The sequence below is a fragment of the Hermetia illucens genome, chromosome 2, assembly GCF_905115235.1.
Source record: "Hermetia illucens chromosome 2, iHerIll2.2.curated.20191125, whole genome shotgun sequence".
Taxonomy (NCBI): Eukaryota; Metazoa; Arthropoda; class Insecta; order Diptera; family Stratiomyidae; genus Hermetia; species Hermetia illucens.
Genome location: NC_051850.1, coordinates 140,975,753 through 140,996,061, shown reverse-complemented (window position 1 = coordinate 140,996,061; position 20,309 = coordinate 140,975,753). Strand labels below are relative to the sequence as shown.

General features: G+C 42.3%; 1 protein-coding gene across 1 annotated transcript in view; it reads left to right on the top strand.

Annotated features, from left to right (window-relative positions):
• The first annotated feature begins 1,223 nt into the window (after positions 1 to 1,223).
• The window catches only part of LOC119648757, a 95,059-nt gene continuing 75,973 nt past the window's right edge, over positions 1,224 to 20,309 (top strand). The window contains exon 1 of the mRNA XM_038050583.1: positions 1,224 to 2,243. The gene's annotated coding sequence lies outside the window, so the exon portion shown is untranslated. The remainder of the gene's footprint in view (positions 2,244 to 20,309) is intronic.

The window sequence follows — 20,309 nt, the reverse complement described above, 5'->3', positions numbered from 1 at the left end:
GTACAAAACCAATTCTTAAGTCCGGTGGCAAGGGCTTGCTGGTTTGAGGATGTTTTCCTACCAATGGAGTGAGCAAAATAATCGTACTGGAAGGCACGGCAAATCCTCAACTTCATTTTAGTTTGATAACAATTGTCATAGTGTCGGAAGGTGAGCGTTTAATAGGTGGAAATTTTATTCTACAACAGAACAGGACACTAATTCACAAAGCCAAAATTGTTTGAAAATATGTGTCTGAGGAGAATATCATCATTTTGGAGTAGCCCTGATTTATCGTCTATCGAAAATGCTTGGGCATGCCAAAAAATGAAAATGAATGAGAAAGAGACCTGGAATTTGACTGAACTGAAGAATTTCATTTTGAAATTTTAGCTTGCTTTTAATTTATAAATGTGTGAAAAGTACAAGCTGTCCCTACCAAGTCGGCTGCAAAATACATGATGGTGAACATTCTGGATTTAAAAGTATTGTTTATGACTCAAAAATTTGCCTCTTCCTTATTGTAAATCCTCTCCTAAGGGAATCGTATATTTTGAATTGAGGTTTATGTTATTAATCTAGTTACTGAAAGATTGTATTTTCAAAAACGATTGTTACTTTTGTATTTCTAAAAATAAAGCTTGAGAAATGTCTGTTTGAATTAAAAAAAAAATGGGTTTGTTTATTTTTGACGGTCACTGTAGGTTTTCACTCATTAAATATTAACATAATCTGTTAGCTTCTATAAATAAAAAATACCATAGTGATAGTGATACTATGATCGCTTTAATCCGGCGATTTACTTAAACCTTATAAATTTGAAAAGTAAAACGCACAGGATTCCCCACATCTTTCCGGGGATTTCCCTTAGACACTGCAAGTTTGAAACTAAACGGCAATTCTCTCTAGTGCGCCATCTTGACTTGGAGAAAGTTAAACAAACTTGCCAGCCTGGCTTCTCGTTTTTATCTATCAGAAACCAGAACCATGGGGGCCGCCCGACTCCATCTGTTTTCCGCTCCCGGGCGCGAAATGGGGCCGTTGGAGTAACCATGGCGGCGGACGCAACGGCAGCTTTCGCGGGTATTGCCGTTTGCGTTGATCGTGTTTCCATGAAAACCGGTCCCACGCCGGCGGTGGGGAACGAAGCCTCACCGGTGGAAGAGCGTTTTCTTGGCTGCCCCACGGGGTGGCGGGCGCGATTTGAATGAATGCCGACTGGACCGGTACACGGCAAGCGACTCATGGGCTTTTTCGTGTTGCTATCGACCGTGGCTGCGCCAGTTCGAGGCGAGAATTTGAAAAGTTTCGACGTGACATTGGCGTTGTTCTGTGTGGGGTGTTAAGACGGACGTTGGGAAGTCGAAGGCCAAGTAACTGTAGTGAACGCATTTGGCGCGTAATTTTCCTTGCATCGGCCAGGATATACGCACGCACTCGCTGCGCATTATCCGGTCCAAGTCGCGAGCGATTGGAAGCGAGTGAATCACGTGCGAGGCCTCTGGAAGGTCAACTGCAAAGTGCACTTGTCGCGCTGCATTTCGCGAATACTTGGATTAATAAATTCAATTAGACCCGACGGGCAGTTGCTGGATGTTTGTTTATTAATTATAGTTAAGTGTGCGGACGTACTGCAGGGCTCTGGAGAGCGGAGGAATTTAAAAAAAGTCCGCGAGAAATCCAAGCTCGCGCGGAACACACCTTGATCGAGGCACGGTGAGTTCGGTTCGGGTTCAGCTTCGTTTGTGCCTTTTGTAGTCGGTCCTGTTTTCTGCGTCGAGTCAACAAGCCGGACCTGGGGTTTGCCAACGAATTGCGAATCGACCGCCGCTGCAGCCCCGCGCGGGTTTGCTGATTTCGAATTCTCAGGTGTGTCCCTCGTCAAATTCGCCCCATCTTGCGCGGTGCAACCGGACCGCGGCCGGACGGGGTTTGGTTGTTTTGGAGCCCGGGCTCCATCCGTTCAGGTGTACACAATCTCTGCATAGACGCACGTGCGGATGTGACGTGAATTTTAACGAAAGTGCCTTTTGTCTGTTGCAAGTGATCCACCCAATCGCCTACTGTGTCGCGGTACTGCGAATCCAGGTGCCTCGAGTTCTCCCCAGCACCACGCTCTGTGCAGGCTCTGCAAACCGCATATACAAATTCAACGGTGAATCACACGAAACAATTACTGCTGAACGCATCCGCAGCTCAGCCCAAGAATTTCTCAGAACGGTGCGGTTTGATGGTCGGTTAGCCTCCAGCGAGCGAGATTTCAGGTAAGGTTTCATTTGATTTACTTTCTGACCCCTCAGGTGTACTTGCGTAATTAACTTAACATGTGGTCGCCTCGGAGCCGTGCCATTATCCCAGGTTCTCTGGGGTTGTCTCCGTTCTTGCGCCATCATCTTGATCTAGACCCGGTTCTGCTGAGGTAAAAGATAGAAAGATGACGAAGACGCCGAAAGCTACCAACACATTCCGAAGGTGTGGCGGCACTCATACCTGTTTTTGCCAGTAAACATGGGAACAACTTCGGGCGGAGGTGCGGAGCGTCAAATTTGCATTGAGCAAAAATGTTTACAACGGTCATGGTATCGTGGAATGTAAAAACAATTTACTATGAGCGGAGAACCATCAGTGGAACTTTAGTAATTGCCAGAAAATTGGTTAGGGATACCGAAGCAATACATTCATTGTCTGTAATGAAATTGTCACGATGGTGCATTTTCTACTGGGAGAGAGTAGGAAGCCTCATTTTAGGACTATTAGATTGAAACCAGCGGCTTATCACTTCCCGCTAGCCATTGCATTTGTTTTGCCCATAGCTTTTTTTGTAACAAGCGTCTTTATCATTGTATCTTTTTTTGCATAGACACTGCAATGGCCCCTCAGATTTTACAAACTAGGCCTTATCAATGTAGTTGAATGCTGCTTTCCTCAAAGGACGCTATTTCATTAATTTAACATAGAAAAAGCCTAAGAATTGATTCGCATTAACTGCTTGACGCTATGGATTTTAGGATGAACAAGTAAACTTCTTTTATACAAAAGCTAGGGTGGAAAACCGGGGACATGCTGCAAGATTATTACACAGTATTCTTCACTGAATGATCAAAGATAGTCTGTGGAGTCGGTACAGTAACCGAGTAGTACGGTCTCCCAACACTCGCTAGTGTATTCTAAGAAGCACTGCCGTACTGGAAACCTGCTGATGAATGACCGACAGCCGAGCCGTCATTAAGGTTTTGTGCTCAGTGGCTACATCCTCCAGGCTGAGGGGTGGGGGCAAGGATACGCTGGACAGCCTGGGAGGCACGCTCAAAGGCCTTGGATTCCCGGTCATAGGAACGTAGAGGGTTCTGCTCTTAGCAGGCCCTTGGTGGATACAGTTTATATTCCGCTGGCGACTGTCAAGACCGGAATCTACTCTTAGGAGCCGCTGACTTCAGATGGCGAAGGCGCACCACCTGTGCTAAGTCAAGGAGGATTTGGCGGTCTATAACAAGATCCGACGGACGAGCTCTTGTAACAGGCGCCAGTTGATGCATAGAAAATTACGGTGGTCTGTAATTCATCATCATCAACGGCGCAACAACCGGTATCCGGTCTAGGCCTGCCTTAATAAGGAACTCCAGACACCCCGGTTTTGGGCCGAGGTCCGCCAATTCGAAATCTCTAAAAGCTGTCTGGCGTCCTGACCTACCTCGTCTTCTTTTGCTACCATAGATATTGATAGACTTTTCGGGCTGGATCATCCTCATCCATACTACCGTAACCTATTGAACCGGATTTAATCCACAACCGGACGGTCATGGTATCGCTCATAGATTTCATCGTTACGTAGGCTACGGAATCGTCTATTCTCATGTAGGGGGCCAAAAATTCTTCGGAGGATTCTGGAGGTCTGCAATTCGCACTACCAAAATTCCGGAGAGGGGAGTGAAACCCTTAAACATTTCTATACCATTGCCAAGCTCGAGCCAGAGCCAGGCTGCAGACACCAGGTAAACCATTCTTTGTTGACCTTAAAGAGATCTCTAATCCCAGGGTGGGAGAGCTGCTATTATTCCTAAATGGTACGGGTTAGCTCTGAAGATCTGAGCCGAGTCAACTCTGCCCCTCTGCTCTTACCACAGCAGTCGTGGTCTTAGGAGTTTATGGCTTCAAAACGGTGTACCACAACGTTAATTGATCTCCTCTGAGCGGCCGTTAATACTTAACCCATAGTATATTTGAGTGATTCATCAGCCTTATTTTATACCTATCTACCAGTAATAAGCGAATTTTCGGCTCATTGTGGCAGGTTCTTCGCATATTATGGAGTACATTTAATTGAACTTTGTAAAAGCACATTATGGGCTTCCACGTAGTTTTGTCGACTAAGAGATCTGTGCCTATGTGTAATGGTCCCAAAGCGGAATGATCTTGCACTTTACTCAGAAGAGAAGATTTTTATTTTAGCAAGAAAAATTGCGAACTCTTGGCCGCGTTCGAGAGAAAAATCCTCCGTAGAATTTTTGGCCCCCTACATGAGGATGGACGATTCCGTAGCCTACACAATGACGAAATCTATGAGCGATACCATGACCGTCCGGTTGTGGATAAAATCCGGCTCATTAGGTTACGGTGGGCGGGTCACTTAATCCGTATGGATGAGGATGATCCCACCCGAAAAGTCTATAAGGGCAATATCTATGGTAGAAAAAGAAGACGAGGCAGACCCTGCCTAAGATGGAGCGATGGCGTAGACCAGGACGCCAGACAGCTTTTAGGAATATCGAATTGATGGACCTCGGCGCAAAACCGGATACCGGTTGTTACGATGATTATGATACTAGGCCACGGGCCACACCTTGTCGGATTTAATTTCAGTGGATTTCACCAATAGCATCATGCTTTTCGAAATCTGAACTGACGGTAGGGAACGAAGTTATTATATTTTCAGATACGAACAGCAATATTCCTGCTAAAAGCATTTTCTTAAATAGAGTAGGAAGAAGGCTTTCTGGTCTATAAGAAATAACCAAGATTTTTATTTTCTGCATTTTGCACTTTACGAAATTTACGAAATGTTCCAAGTCTTAGAGTAATACTGAAGCTATAGTAGCGTATTCAACACATAAGTCAAACAGATTACCACTGTGGCAAATGATGCATAGCACGTCAACTACACTTTTGCGCCATCCTCGCCTGTTCGTTGAAATGTGCTTCGGCTTCCTTCAAGTTTTCTCGACAAGCTTGTGTTCCCCTTCGTGATAATAGACTGGCACTTAGTCCGTACACTGGCAAAGCTCTCGGGATGAAACGGAAATTTTGGAGCTCCCGAGTAACAGTAGTGGTCACTTTCCATGTACCGCTTCCATACGGAATACAGAGAATATTGGCGCGGAAACACCCCAACTTGATGATTGGGTTGAGGTATCAGCGAACATGAATCTAATGCTGTTAATGTATTGGGTAAAATTGAGTTCGATGCCACCGTAAGCAGAAGTAACGCTATCGAAATAGATAAAATTTTGATGACTTCAATGTCCTACTGAAGATAGGAATCCGACTGAGGCCCTTTGTTTTATTTTTGGTCGCCTTGCTTCTTCGCCGGAGACACTTGGTTAAGATCCATTACTCGATTTAAGGAGAAGATGATATCGCCCATTGAAAATCTTAACTCTTCCGGGCAAGGCGGCGTGAAGGTCATCACCGACGAATTCCGTTTTGAACCTCAAATTAGGCAGAAATTTAACCTAGATACAACGCAACATTTCGTGCAGTTATATGTCGTTCTGATAAATTCTATTAGTTTCTGTGGAATATCCCTCTCGTATTGAGTTCTTCATGCCACTCTGGAAATCGATGAAGGGTAGGTGAAGCGGGGATATAAACTTCATACATTGTGGAGGGGTTTTGATAAGGTCCATGACGGGGTATCTAGAGCGGAAACTAACCTGTTCTGTTGATCAAGCTTTCGAGGTGTCATTCGAAGCATTTCAGCATTATTTTTGCGAAAGTAAGGAGAATGTAAACACTTCTTCAAAACATGTTGTCTTTTTCAAAATTTTAAGGGAAAAGGTTTTGGGAATACCTTTAACTAGCAGCGCTCCAGGGGAGGCCTTGCCTCGCTTGAGCGCATTGATGGCTAAGTAGATACCGCATTTAGGGGAGCAGTTTGTATCTGCATTTCATTCACGAGAAGTTGTCATACGATTGAGACCCCTGATGAAATGCTCCTTTTGCCTCTTTAACAGCTCGTCATCGTAGATAAAGAGATGATCGGGCCATCGAAAGTTTTGGAACCACCTGAAAGTTCTTGAAATTATTAGCTTCTGCCTTCTTGGTCAGCGGAATAATAAACTTCAGTAAATTTGCTACACTAGCATGGCTAAAATGCAACTCATAATGCCAATAAGAGCCCTTAGTTCCTTACGCTTGTCATTTTCGTCGTCAGCCAGATCTCTGATGCTCATTGATATTATCTGGCACGTTGTGCAAAATGTCGAACCGTGTTGGATTGAAGGGGTCGAAGTTCTCCACCCCTACTAAGATTTGGAGACGCAATATGCAAATGAAGATAAGCAACTATGTATTATTCCGATCCTCCATTATGATCTCAATGTCAGCTTTAGAAAGCTTCTCCTGAACAAATGGTACCCGATATTGTATTGTATTGTTTTTATTTTTTATTTGTTAAGGCGTTTTTCATCCACGAAAGCTTGAAACTGATGACTACCATTGACATTTTCTTCATTCTGGACCGGACTCTTACAGTTATATATTCTGTTTTATATCGGTTCCCATTAGAATGCATTAAGCAATAATCCGACACCGACACAGTAAACATTATTTCGACAACGAATTTGCTACGATAAAAGCATCTTCCCCCTTTTCCTCTTAAAAGGGGCTGCCTATGGGAGCTCTCATTTTTTTTGTAACGGATTGATATTCTAGAACTTACGTCCGTTAGGTTTGCCAAAGTGTAATATAAAAGTATCGCAAGAGGGAGAACAGTATTCTCTAGGGCCATCTTACCTCATAATATCCAGCCCCTGCATATTGGAGCACGCGAGTATTTTGGGGAACCTCAATACCATCGTCGATGAACGTTCTCGTACCTCCAGGAGCAGCTTGAATATGATGCTTAGTTACCTTTGTGGTTTTTCCATTCGATCGGCCTATCCTACAGCAGTGTATGGAATTTCATATTTCCACTGATTAGTCTCATGGATGGAACATGCCATTTTCCCAGGTGCTGTCAATTGTGTAAGTCTGCCTAAGTGACGTTGATTACATGCATCGATTAACAAACCATAATGGCTTAACAAGTCTATTTCTGTCCGTTTTACTACCTAGCCTAGTTGAAATTGTGTCGTACTTCATGAGCTGAAAAATTCCAGGACTTATAATGAAAACAAGCTTTTTGAGCAATGTTGTTTTATTACTTAAATTGGTCCCCTCGTGGGTAATACACTTGGTATACCGATTCCAAGCCTTCGAAATACGCCTCCGGTGTGAACCTCTCTGGAACTACCGCTTCATATTTGAGAACAGGTAGTAGTCGCTGGGGGCTAATTCTGGAGAACAAGCAATTTGAATTGCAATTGGTCCAATTTGGCACTTGCTTTATGATGATGGTGTAGAACTTTTTTCTTCGTCATATAGATCCATTTTTTCCTTATTTCACATAATACCCTCCAGGGACTGCTGTTCCCTTCTGCAAATAATTGATGAAGATTATGCCATAGACATCTTAAAAAACGGATCGCATTCGAGCATTGGTCTTTTGATCGCTTTGATCGGCATTCGTGGCTTCGTCTTGATTGGGATCGTTGTGGAGGAGAAAACTGGATTGATCGACTCTTTGAGCGTGCGATCCTAAATACTTTTCTACAGGACCAGTCACCATACCTGACATTACTTCGTCGCTAAAGCAGACGGCCATTTGTTCAAATTTTACATTCAAGGCTACGCAAGTTTAAGCCCTGGGCTTTCAGCGATTTGGTTGAGTTCTGGTTTTGTATAGCTTACAATAGCATCGGCAAGATCAACGCCGTTGTCTAGCGGGGCTGACTTCTTCGTAGTAAGGTTAGTATGTATGTTTGCGCAACTCATTCATCAGACAAAATGCCATCTGTCACACAAAGTCCGTTAAGGGAAAGCAATTGGCTTAGCATGTTTCCTATGCCCTCTCATTCCATAAGTTTATGCTTTTCTTCTTACGATATCCCAAAACGTTTGATTCTTTTTGCTTTAAATTTTCAAAGTCCATCTTTTGTCACAGGACTAAGAATAATGTGACCAATTTCGGCTTGATTTTTGGGTTCAACAATGCCTATTCGTTCTCTCTGGCTCTTTGCATTTTAACTGTTCTAAAACAACGTTTCATAATGCCAGACTGTAACTCAGGGTCGTTAGCTTTTAATGTAAATAATTTTTTGATTGCTTTGCTGACTTCTGGATCGGAATTACTTCAATAGTAGTACCCATTAACTTCAGTTGCTGTTGTAAGAATACTGAGCAGTTGTTTTGTTTGAAGACTATTCGAAAATTACAAATAACAGCTTGCGGCATTGGTCTCTAGGATAGAAATTTACTACAGGAGCAGAAGGGGCCTTCAGCTACACCTCCTTTGCAGTTATTTGTGAATTGGCAACATTGGATTCTTCATATGCAGGAATAATGGAAGTTCCACACCGTTGTCACAGATGTTTTCATGGCTATCTTATTATGATTGTTGGAGCATGAATACAATTTAACAAAGTAATTCCTAGTTGATAACGCGGAAACCACCCCACATTGAACGCGAAAAAGAGGAAAGTGAATTAGTTTGCCCGCTAAAAATGTTAGGCAGGAGTCCAACAGTCTTAGCAGTCTTGTAGTTATTTGGAAATACTCTTTTTTCCTACAGTAGAATCCAAGACCAAACTTTGGTTTGGTTGCTTAAGAATTGTTGAAATGATGGGAACATCCGCGGCAGAAATAGCTATCCTAAATTAACTTTATTTGCTCAAAAGTGAAATTTGTTTTTTAAGAATTTTGTGGAAAACAAATCACAGTCCACTGTCTGAGGTGGAAACCTTGAAAATACTTACCCCATAAAACCACCCTTGAATTCCCTCCGTGGAATCACTGTATGGGATTACCTTACGGAGTGGAGTCAGTTTATTTTAGCTAGGTCTCCTTTCTCTATAAGCAGCGTCCGTAACCGCATTGTATTCTCCCTTTCGCAGTTTGTTCCGGACAAATTTGATCATGGAGTTTATCTAAATGCTGCTGACATGCTAACATTACCGCATCACACTTTCTGGTACCAGGGTTTCCTCTAGGTTCTTCCTTTTTTCCTCGAATCTTAGCTCTCTTTTCGATTTTATTCGAGAGGTAGACTCCTGCTTCATAACCCTATTCTGTTTTTGAGCCATCAGTGTAGAAGAGCAGTATATCCTGAAATGAATCTTCTAGTTCATTCCAGTTTTCTCTTCGTTTCAAGATAACTTCATATCTTCTACCAAACAGATGTATGGGGATCCAAGAATCAATTGTTAAAACGAACCCATGGCTCTTGAACCAGAAATATATAAGGACAGTCCTACAACTTTGCCAGCCTTGCAGCCAGTAGATAGGAAGAGGCTTTGACATGCTGCAGGATAATTTGACTAACTCTTATGTATGTAGACATAACTGTAGTCTAATATGAAAACCGCCGCTAATTGAAAAGTCTGCTGCGTGTTGTGTTCTCATCGTTGTTATCAGCTGTTCTCTTGAAATCGCCAAACTTGGTGGTGTAGCAACGTCCGTGTCTTCATTCCCAAGAAACTTCGCCTTCTTTCGCAGTGCTTTTTGTTGTCGTCGGTTGGGGGCCTTCCCAGTTTCACGGTGTCCGGGCTGCATGGATCTGTTTCCATATATGCATTTAGATCAGTTGCGTCCACATCACTAACTTCCCTTCCTCCCACTTTTTCTGCCTGCGGAGCCTTCCTCCCTCGTTTTTTTGGAACAGTTAGGTGACAGTGTCACCGGCAGGCCGGCCGTAGTCAGGTTTTCAGTTTCTCTCATTAAGGGCGTTGCTGTACTATAATTTCTGGCTGACCGTGCCGTAGACACCGGGTGTAGATTTTCCACTGAAGTGGAGAACCTGTCTTCCACAGATTTCTCCGTGGAGGAACATGAATTTGGTGTGGCCTCCAAAATCGGTGCCTCGACCTGATTTTTCAAAGCCGCGGGTGGATTCGAAGTCTGTGACTTCTTACCACTTGGAGAGTTACACTTCTTTGGTTCCATCCTCATGTGACAATGTAGTGTCCGAGGTGAAGCAGGGAATGACATGTGTGTGTGTGTGTATGGTGGGGGAGAAGCTACAGCTTCTGAGCACTCAGGCCGTGTTGGCCCATTGTACTCGCCTCCCCCGTCTAACGGAATATTCCGGATTCGTTAACGTATCGTAGGATTTCCGTTAGTGGATGTGATCCTACCCGTCGCAATTGGAGGACATCGGCACCAAAGATCTGATGCCTGATGCGTCCATAGGCGGAGCACTCACATAGGAAATGCTCCGTGGATCCCGCTTCCTCATTACAGGAGGGACACGTATCATCATCTTCGGTAATTCCTATTCTGAACATATGCCCAGCTAGTGAATTATGGCCTGTCAGAATGCTCACAATACACCTGCAAGTCCTCCTGCTTTTCCACAGGATAAACTTTGCGGTACGTATGTTGGGTTCTGGCAGGAAAAGTTTGGTGTGCCGAGCAGCATTTAAGCTCTGCCACCTGTCATTATGGGAAACTTGTTCCCAGTTTTTGAAATGCTACTGATACCCCAATTGCTGGCTCCGGTCCCGGCATAGGGGAGATTGACCCCTCTTTCGCTAAAGCGTCCGAGATTTCATTTCCCTCTATGCCGCAGTGACCAGGTACCCAGGGTAGTTCCACCGTATTGAATTAAGACATAGAGTTCAAACGGTTTCTGCATTCTTGAACGATTTTCGACGTGATCAAAGGACTGCTTAATGCCCTCAGTGCAGCTTGACTGTCACTGCAGATTACGATGCGCCTGCCCTTCAACCGCTCGTCAATCACCCAGTTTGCCACCCTTAGGATCGCATAAACTTCGGCTTGAAAAACCGTGGGGGGAATGACATACTTTTATGTGCATCTTAAGTATGATTCTCAGCCAAAACGAGGTCCAGGGACCCAAGAAGGTGGGAAAAAATTTCTCTCTAATTGGTACGAGCCTACATCCAGCGGTTGCAAACTGGGCACCTCTCAATCCTTACGCATTTCTTTCGAAAAACCAACCAGTGCAACCTCTAGATTTGTTTCCTTGCATGGAAATGGTTCCAGGGATACTGATTTGTGAGAAATTAAACTGCAGGAACTATCGGATGAATTTGCTTTGTTAAAGTTAATCCCTTTTCAGTGAGTTCAATATCTTGAACCAAACATCCAATGACCTTTGAACTTAATTGTCTAAGCAATTGCTAATTTTATATAAAAGATAAAATGTGAGAGATAGTTTCACTGTTTTCTAGAACCCTAGTCTTCGGAGTATATTTGCCATATCGCCTTGTCCCATTTGCAGCCATTAATCACAATGGAATCTAAAAATATTTTTATTTATTAGACGGTGAGGAGAAAGGGTGAACACTTTTGACTTTATTCTTTGTTGAACTGAGTTTGTAGCAATTATCAAGTTGACCTTGTTACCATCTTATACCAAAAAGCTGTCCACTCAATTCTTTGAAATGGATGGGCGAATTTAAAGCGATGCCTTTGATATCCATCTCCAATTGGGAGCAAATGTTTCACCTTTTCTTGAATACACTCGTTAGCGGGCTACATTCGACATAATTTTAATATTCTAAAGCGATGGCATGTCGGTTTCCTGCTTCAGTGAAATACGACAACTTTAAGTTATTTAATTAATCATACTTTCTCTAAAATTATAAATTCAAAATTTTTGAGATTCATCTCTAATAAAGTCATCACTTCCAATTTCCGCTTGAACTCAAGATGTTCGTCATTGGAAACCTGTTCCACGTCCACGTTATATGCGGTTTTTGTTAGTTTACTCAATCTTTGAGTGGCCATAAAATGGTAAATGATATAAATCAATTTAATGCGAAAAGTCTACCTGAAACGATCTTCACTAACATCTGCATAAATCTTGAGTTCATGCATAAAGAAACGAAGCTTCTAAGCATGCACCAATTCCAAATCTTAGCGTTTCCTTCATAGAAATTGCGTGCAAACTGGTAATCCCAGAGGCGCTCTGCTGAACAGATTCATTTAAATATTGTATCGTATATTTTTTCAAGAACAGTCAAGGTTTGCTTTGAAGAGTGAGTGATTAGTAATTAAAAAGGTATCATGCAGGCACGCCAAAACACAGTTTAATTGCATTCTCAGCAAATAATCACTATCAGTCCCTTGGAACAATCACTCATCAACGACGGTTCTGTGTTCACGTCTCAGTTCACTTTGTTGTGGGGCACCCCATCCCGCTTCATGGTTGCTTTGATTGTTATTTTTACAATCGTTAGCCTTAGACAAATAATTTGCAGGCACACCATTAAAACGCCTCACAAAACGTCCATATTGCGATTGTTCCCCAAATAGATCATTGTGGGTTGATTATTCTTTTTTCAAGGCCCGATATTTCGGGATTCAGGACCATGCCCATATGCCCCATATTTGTTATGTTTAACCGAAGGATTTCAAATTTGTTTGGGAAGAGGAGCATGATATATTGATATTAACGTTTAATGCTTCAAAGTTCATACCCCAGTGCTAGAGAAATGACAACTCTGAATCAGTCTCCCATTCCATCCCTAGTCGTGATTCCTAATCAAGCATAGAAAATATGCAGTGTGTCGGTTCTATTGACGGAAACCCCATGGAGCCAACAAAGAATAACTTTCACGGAACAATTGACCCTTTCCTCGTTGGCTTAATATAACAATTGTAAAGTTGACTAACTGATCGTCCCGAGAACCCTATGTACGCTCGTGAAATGGCTGAATGACCGCGCATTGATGCACTCACCGGTGCTCCTCGGCTAGTTGCCTTCAAGAAGACCACGGCGAAATATGTAGGCGCAAGCATCTCCCTAACAACGAAAATATTGAAAACAGCGAGCCATGGTCTTGGCATCTACAACTCGGGGGAAAGAAGACCCTCTCGAAAGAACTAACGGAGGCAAGAAATTCAAGATACATTGACCTCAGGTGGGAAACAATCCGTTTCTTCAGAAAAGGTATTCGATTAGATTGCGAAGACTCACTTGTGCCGGCTCGAGAAGATGATATTTTGCAGCTAATTCTAGTCAGAGCGTGACAGACTATTGTTGCTTCCCGTGCGTTGCATAAATCCCACAATAGGGGAGCCCAGATCTGGGGAGCCAGCCGACTGAGTGTGGGTTAAGAGTTTTGCAATTTCTTTGCTCTGAGGCAACGTTGTCTTGTCTACCGCGTCTTAGGTGATAGTAAGACGCTACACATGATGCCATGCTTGGTGAATTCAATGTAGAAATCATGGCATGAAACTCGAGAACGCAGACTCTCCACAGTTAACAGGTAACTTGTTTATCGTTAAGGAAAACAAGTTTGGGGCTTTTCAAATCGATCGTTACAAAATGTAGTCATCGATGACTAGCTCGTTGAGAACAGAGATCGGAGGCCAACAAATGAGTTGCTCTTACAAAAAAATCAAGTGGATTTCGCCGGGTTGAGAATACTATGGGGAATGCTGATGGTGTAGAAAATGATATCAATGGAATTTGCTTAAATCAATTTTTTCTACAATCGAGTTTCAGAATAATATGATAATCTTTGGAAATCGGATTCTTGATGCAATGGGAACGTAGCGGTGTTGAGCATAATTTCATATAATTGTGTCTCTATGTTGTGACACTGACTACTTTGACTGGTAGCTCTGCTGCTATTCTTAGAAATGACTATTGTTAGTTAAGTTCGCTAAACCGAAGTGCGTCTTTTACTGTCTTGAAGAAGCCAAATATTTGACAAAGTGTGACTATTGAAGTATTATGGGAATATTTGATTCTCTTTCCAAAATATGCCTGAACATACTCTCCATGTGCAAAGAAGTTACTTCCATACAAGTCGTTGCGATAGAGACTTGGTCTGCGCGCCAGATTTCGGGAAAAGCCGAAAGTTTGCGTAGACAGAATAATCAAATTTATTATAATAATAATCGTTGACGAAACAATCCAATTTATTCTACGTTTTAAAAAACGTATTCATTTAACACTTAACGATACACAACAGGACGAGAATTTGACTCAGGTTCGAGTCAATTCGTAGATTTATTATAGCTTAGCATATGAACCTTACATAAAGTGGAAACTGGAAGCTCGTTCATGGTCGTTATCGAGATTCTACAGCCCATTTTGAGCTTTCAGTGATGCATTGTCTTCGTCAACAGAAGCTGCACAGCGCTTTCAGTGTTTTTCCCCCCTCCCTCTGCGCTCCCTTTGAATATCCTTCTAAGTTTCCAAGTGTCATTCATATGTTGAACGTAGGCAGCTTCCGAAGTTCGATTAATTTGGAGAAGTCAGGGTCGTCAAATATTCGATAAAATTCAGAGTTGTATCTGATTCTCCGTTAATGATCCTTCCGTTTAGCTCCTATAATTCTCCTCAGGATCCTCCTCTCGAAAGTATTCACCAGTTTTCGGAAGCTTGTGTTAAGGTAGGCTATCCATGGATAGTATAAATCCTGATATTGTTTTGTACACTCGGAGTTGTGCTTTCCTGTATATGCAGCTGGCTTTTAAAATCGGCGCGATTGAGTTTCAGGCTCTGTTCGCAAGCTGAATTCAGCGTTTTGTTTATTTTGTGCAGTGGGCGACATAACTTTCCTCCCATTTTCGTCAATTCGTAGACCAACTTCATTTCCTATTTCTTCTTTTCTGATGTGAAAGATCGTGCCATGATATTTATTTGTCCTCTTTCTTGCGACGACCTGGCAGGACTTTAGGGCAGCCTTCTATGCCCACAGGCAACTCTCATATAACCTGCTCCAGATCGAGCAGTAGAGGTGCCAGTTCATCCCCTTGCTTTAACTCGACGTTTATCTAAAAAGCATCTGTCAGTCAATAATTGCGACTCTAACCTGCGCTTTTGGGGACATTATCATTTTGGTAAGGCTTATAAGTTTTGCTAGAATTCGCTAGTTTCGTATTTGTAGGAGAAAGACTGGTCAACTCCAGCACCTTAGTTGACATTGCAGTAGAACTGGCTGTTTCTCAAAAGCTTAAGTCCAATGGTAGCTTGTCCTTTATGAGAGTAAGTCTACTCTTTTCAGCCGTATTAACAAACGTGTAATATCTGTCAATTTCTAGATTTCGTTATTCTTATGGAAACTTAGCCGATGACTATGCCTAATTGCATGTTCTTTAATAACTTCACTAACCATCTCTATTCGCAGGTACTTATACAGACCCTCATTTCGAATATACTAGGAAGCCTCTACTAAGTTCCTCAGTACTTCATGTTTGTTTCTCTTTTTACTGTTAATGAGGTGTTTTCTGTACTTCAGATTTTTCTTGTAACCCCCAAATTCTTTCATTTTTCATATGTTGGCCTCAAGGCGGCACGGAATTCCATTGCATAACGCGGCTTAGGTACAAGGTAGCTAACTGCTGTGTGTTACAGTAAACTCACACGAAATAAGCACCTACTACGACTACGATTTTACAATTCGCTTTAAAATTGTCAATATCATTCATACATATATGTATAAAAAGTAAAAAAAAAACATTTTGTCAATCCAGTATTTAAAAATTATTAGAGAGTGCCAAGACGATAGTGCTGAAAAAAGGTAGCACCATCGCAAGGGATATATCAAGGAAGGTCGTTGAAAAAACATGAAAATGATTAAATTAGCCAATGAAAATCAAGCAAACCAGCCAGTAAGAGTCTAGGGTAGGTAAGTTTCACTGGCCGCTCCTCCACTCTGAAAACAATTGTTTACCTTGCGCCCAGAGCCTTAACCTAACTAGAGCTAGAGAATAGGATTTGGAGACTATGCCGTGGCTGCTGGGATGGTGTCTATAAGCCAAGGCCAAGGCATCTGAGCGTGTCTGGGCCAAAATGCACGTTAAACAGCAGCATCATAAAAGTATACAATGTTTGGCAATCAGGAAAGGATAATGCCACAAAAAAATATGCGTGAACATCCAGCCGCTGCTCTATTTGTTCTGAGATGGATGAACGGGGAATGAATCTCGCGCGGATCTTTTTTCACCAAGTTTCCTGTGTAAAGTGGTGTGAATATTAGTTTCGCCTATATTCAACCCTCACAAGCTGGTATAGACTTGGAAAAAAAGTAGTCATTGATATTTTACTTTTTTTTATAATTTGCATCGTAGTGCTATGCATATACCCATGCTAACGTACAATTACATACTTTTTTTAGACACTCGAACAATATAGAAACATTTATACGGATAATGGTGTAAAATCATCGGATGTGAGCGAATATACAAGTTCTAGCCGTTCTTTCAGAATTATTTAGTAAAGCGGGAGGGTTGGGGAACCAGTGTTCCAAGAAGAATACACCTGCTTCAGAGGTTCGTTCGTTTCATCAAAGATGCCCGCATGTTTAGTTCCTGGAAGCCGAATGATTTTGCGGTGGGATAAACAACATGGATTTCCAGTCACGCTCGTTCTTTTTTTTCCTGGCCGTTTCCGTTTTCTCTCCTGCTCTCCCCACCATACCGAAATCAATCGTTCGTTAGTCCCATATAGCTCTTCTCGCAATCTGAACACTTTATTTTGTATAATTCGCTGGAATCCTTGGTGGATCCTAGCCTGCTTTTGAGCTGGGTAATTCTACACGATGGCACCATGTCGATGTTCAACCCTTTCACTGTCCTTTTAAGCGTCGGCGAAGCCGCAGAATGTGTAACCCTTTCTCTTTTCCCTTCCAAGTTGTTGACGAGGGATGTCGGTACGCGTATTTTTTGTAGTTACACGTTTTTCTTCATGATACTTTGAATAATTGATGGTTGGAGGGCGTTCTTCATTCCAATGTCGTTGATATATTCCCTTTTTTTCATAAATCTATGGATCATTGGATCATTGGAAACAATTCAAATTATCCGTAATCGTTCGTTGCAAGTCAAAAGAGATCGGCCTTCCCCCCTCTAATGATCGTTTAATCTAGAAATAGGAGTTCTCCATCGTCTTCTATTTTCATTATAAATTCTGGATTCACGTTGTGAAATAAAACACAAGAAATCTTGGAATCAGCGAAATCAATCGATCCCGGTTTTCGAGCAGTAAGAGCTAGACGGGTAGAGAATATTGTGTTGTTTTTTGGAACGTGTTCGATTTCGAACGCGTGTGAGACGGTTTTATCCGTGCTGGATTCTAACTGTCTCTGTAGCAACTGAAATGAAGAAGAGCGTTCGCACTGGGTAAACGTTTTCCTTTTCCGTTTATAACTATTTCGGACTCCATCATAGCCATAAGAATCGGCACTTTAGGCCGAGGTACTGTGGAATGGTTCAATTGACTTGATGCAAGTATGTCAGAAAGTGGATACACGTGCACTTCATTCTGCATTATTTTTCACCAGACTTCTCTATACGTTTTTGTGTCCTGGTGCCGTCAAGCCGCAATCGCGCGAGTTTTCTGTTGGTAATTCGTGGAAAACGTTTAGTAAGGTTAGCAAGTTTCCGAGCGTCAGCAAAAAATCATCGTTGTCCGGAAGCTCGTCCCTGCAAGCGTTCTTCTCGTATTTTTCGCCATTTTAAATCCCCATTCAGCGTATTAGGCCATCGTGGTTTTGGCTGTCCTTTTGGTTGCTTACCATCGATTTCGATGTTAAGAATTCACGTTAGCGCGAATTATGTCACCATACCATCGAAAACGCCTCTCTCGCAGTTTTTCCACGATCGGTGTAACTCCATATCGATCGCGGATATCCTCATCATTATCAAAACGTGTCGTCATCATTTATTGTGCTTCCAACGCAACATCTTCGTTCCCATTACCGCAAGACGCCGTTGATTGTCTTTTATAGTCTGCCAACATTCAGAACCATAGAGAGCGTCAGGACGGACTATATTGCGATAAATTTTAGATTTGAGACGTTCGTTGATATATCGGTCACAAAGAACATCAGTTGTGGAACGCCACTCCAGGTTGCGTTAATGCGTGAAGCAATTTCATAACGTAGTTCTCCATTGCTGACCCGAGATATTTAAGTCGCTCAGTTCTGGGCAGGTTACTGCCGCTGACAGTGATTGTGCCTGTTTCATGGCGATTGGTCATCAAAAACTCAGTTTTATTCAAATTCAATCTGAGATCGTGTTGCATGGGGCGATCATTCCATTTTTGGGCAAGTTGCTCGACATCATTTTTGCCATTGGACGCTCGGAAAATATCATTTGCATAAAGCAGTGTGTAGGGCGGCGAACGTTGGATATCCCGTGTGACGATGTCCATAACAAGAACAAAGAGGAATGGTGAGAGGGCACTGATAAACACCAGCAGAGACAGGAAGCGGTTTTGATACACCCGCCACACTTCGAACTTTGCTTTTCGGATCGTGGTAGAGCAATTGAACTCAGCGCACGAGTTCTTCTGGCACTAAGTGTTGTCGTACATCATACCAGATGAGTTCGTGTGGCACACGGTTAAAGGCTTTCTCTAGATCCAGAAATGTAATGTAAAGAGGGCTAAAACTTCATGATATGGGAAAGTAACCGGATTGGACGGGAATTTGAACATTTTGGTAAACTACATTTTTTTTCCATATTGGAACTGTAATACTTTCTGGCCAGTCAGATGGTCTTTTACCTTCCTCAATAAACCGATTAAAGAATTCACTGAGATTATATTATTTTTAGAGCTCAGATGCGATGTCGTCAGATCCTGTTGCTTTCCCCGATTTCATTGCGGTGGAGAAGTGAATAGTGCAATCAGCTGATATAATGATGAGCTTTATCAGCCGATCATCAAATCGTTCGACTTCTTTAATGACATCACGGAAACCCTCTGAGATGGCAATGCCAACACCGTATTGAGTGTGAGAAGTTTATAGCCATTTTTACCGCGTTCGCGTTCAATGTCGCAGCCTTTAGTACCAGAGCATCGGGTTTCTTGCAAAGCGCAGATAGCAATGCGCCTTTTCGAAGGCCTCTAAAGAGTTCCTGTCTTTCCAGTTAGGGTGCTAATATTTAGCATACAGGTGTTTTTTTGTTTTGTTCGGACTAACTTACATCTTGGTGCTGTGCATGCATCAAGAACCCTTGCCTATTTCTCGACAGAACCGGGCCCGTTCTGCCGCGTCGGCTGACGTGGATGCCCTAGCATTTTCCGAGGCTTGTTACTCGATTCGATCATGTTGTTTCTAAAGACAATGGATGCATTTTATTGGTCGGCCTGTGGCGGGACCTGTCAGCAAGAGAGGTCAGGTAGGATTTAGCATAGTGGAAAAACTCCAATTTTATTTATCTCTTTCTCTCTCAGCATTTTATCTTTGTTTTACGGAGGATAGTACAAAATACGTTGCCTCAAACCCTCCTCCTTTACCTGCAAGTCCATATGTTTATGCCTTAAAGCGCAAACTTCTTAGGAGCTTGCTCATACCCTGGAATGCGAGAATGGATTGAATTTTATGACATCAATTTTACTATCGTTTTTATTTCCTGGACGAGATCTTTACTTCACTTCACAAATTTTGCAATATCATTCTTCAAAGTCAAAACGTTGCAATTCGAACTTTCATCAATACTTTTACTTCCATTCCCTTTCTTCCTTTACTTTCCTTCCTCATTCATGCTTACCTTCACCGAAAGCAAATGTTCTTGTCTCACGTATTCTATTGTACCAAATATCTGTATCTGCAATCTTGCAATGGCTAAATTCGTATTTTTGCAATTGATGTATTTCACCGGATGCTTAACGTGTTCAGTAGACCTGGTTAACGACCTGCAAAACCAGAGCGCGGATTGAACGTTGAGCTTCATACCCCAACTACTATTCATCAATTCAATATGTGATCCAGTGGATAAAAAAAAATGTATTGTTATGAAGGTGAAACCGAATAAAAGCAAGCGTAGGAATAAAAAGAGCCTCCATGTGTTGGTGTGTTACCTAATCTGGATTCGTTAGCAGTTGAATGGCCGTTGATAAATTTTTTGGTCAATGTGAGAAAACATTTGACCGTTCAATTTGTTTTGCTGGAAAATGTAGTCGTAAGTGGCTAATTTATTTATAGATTTAACGAATTCAATTTGGAAAATTTGGTTTCGCATTCCTTTTGATAGGTAGAGACCATAACCCTCTGGTATTTTACTGCGTTTAAACAGAAAACCTTTGTCAT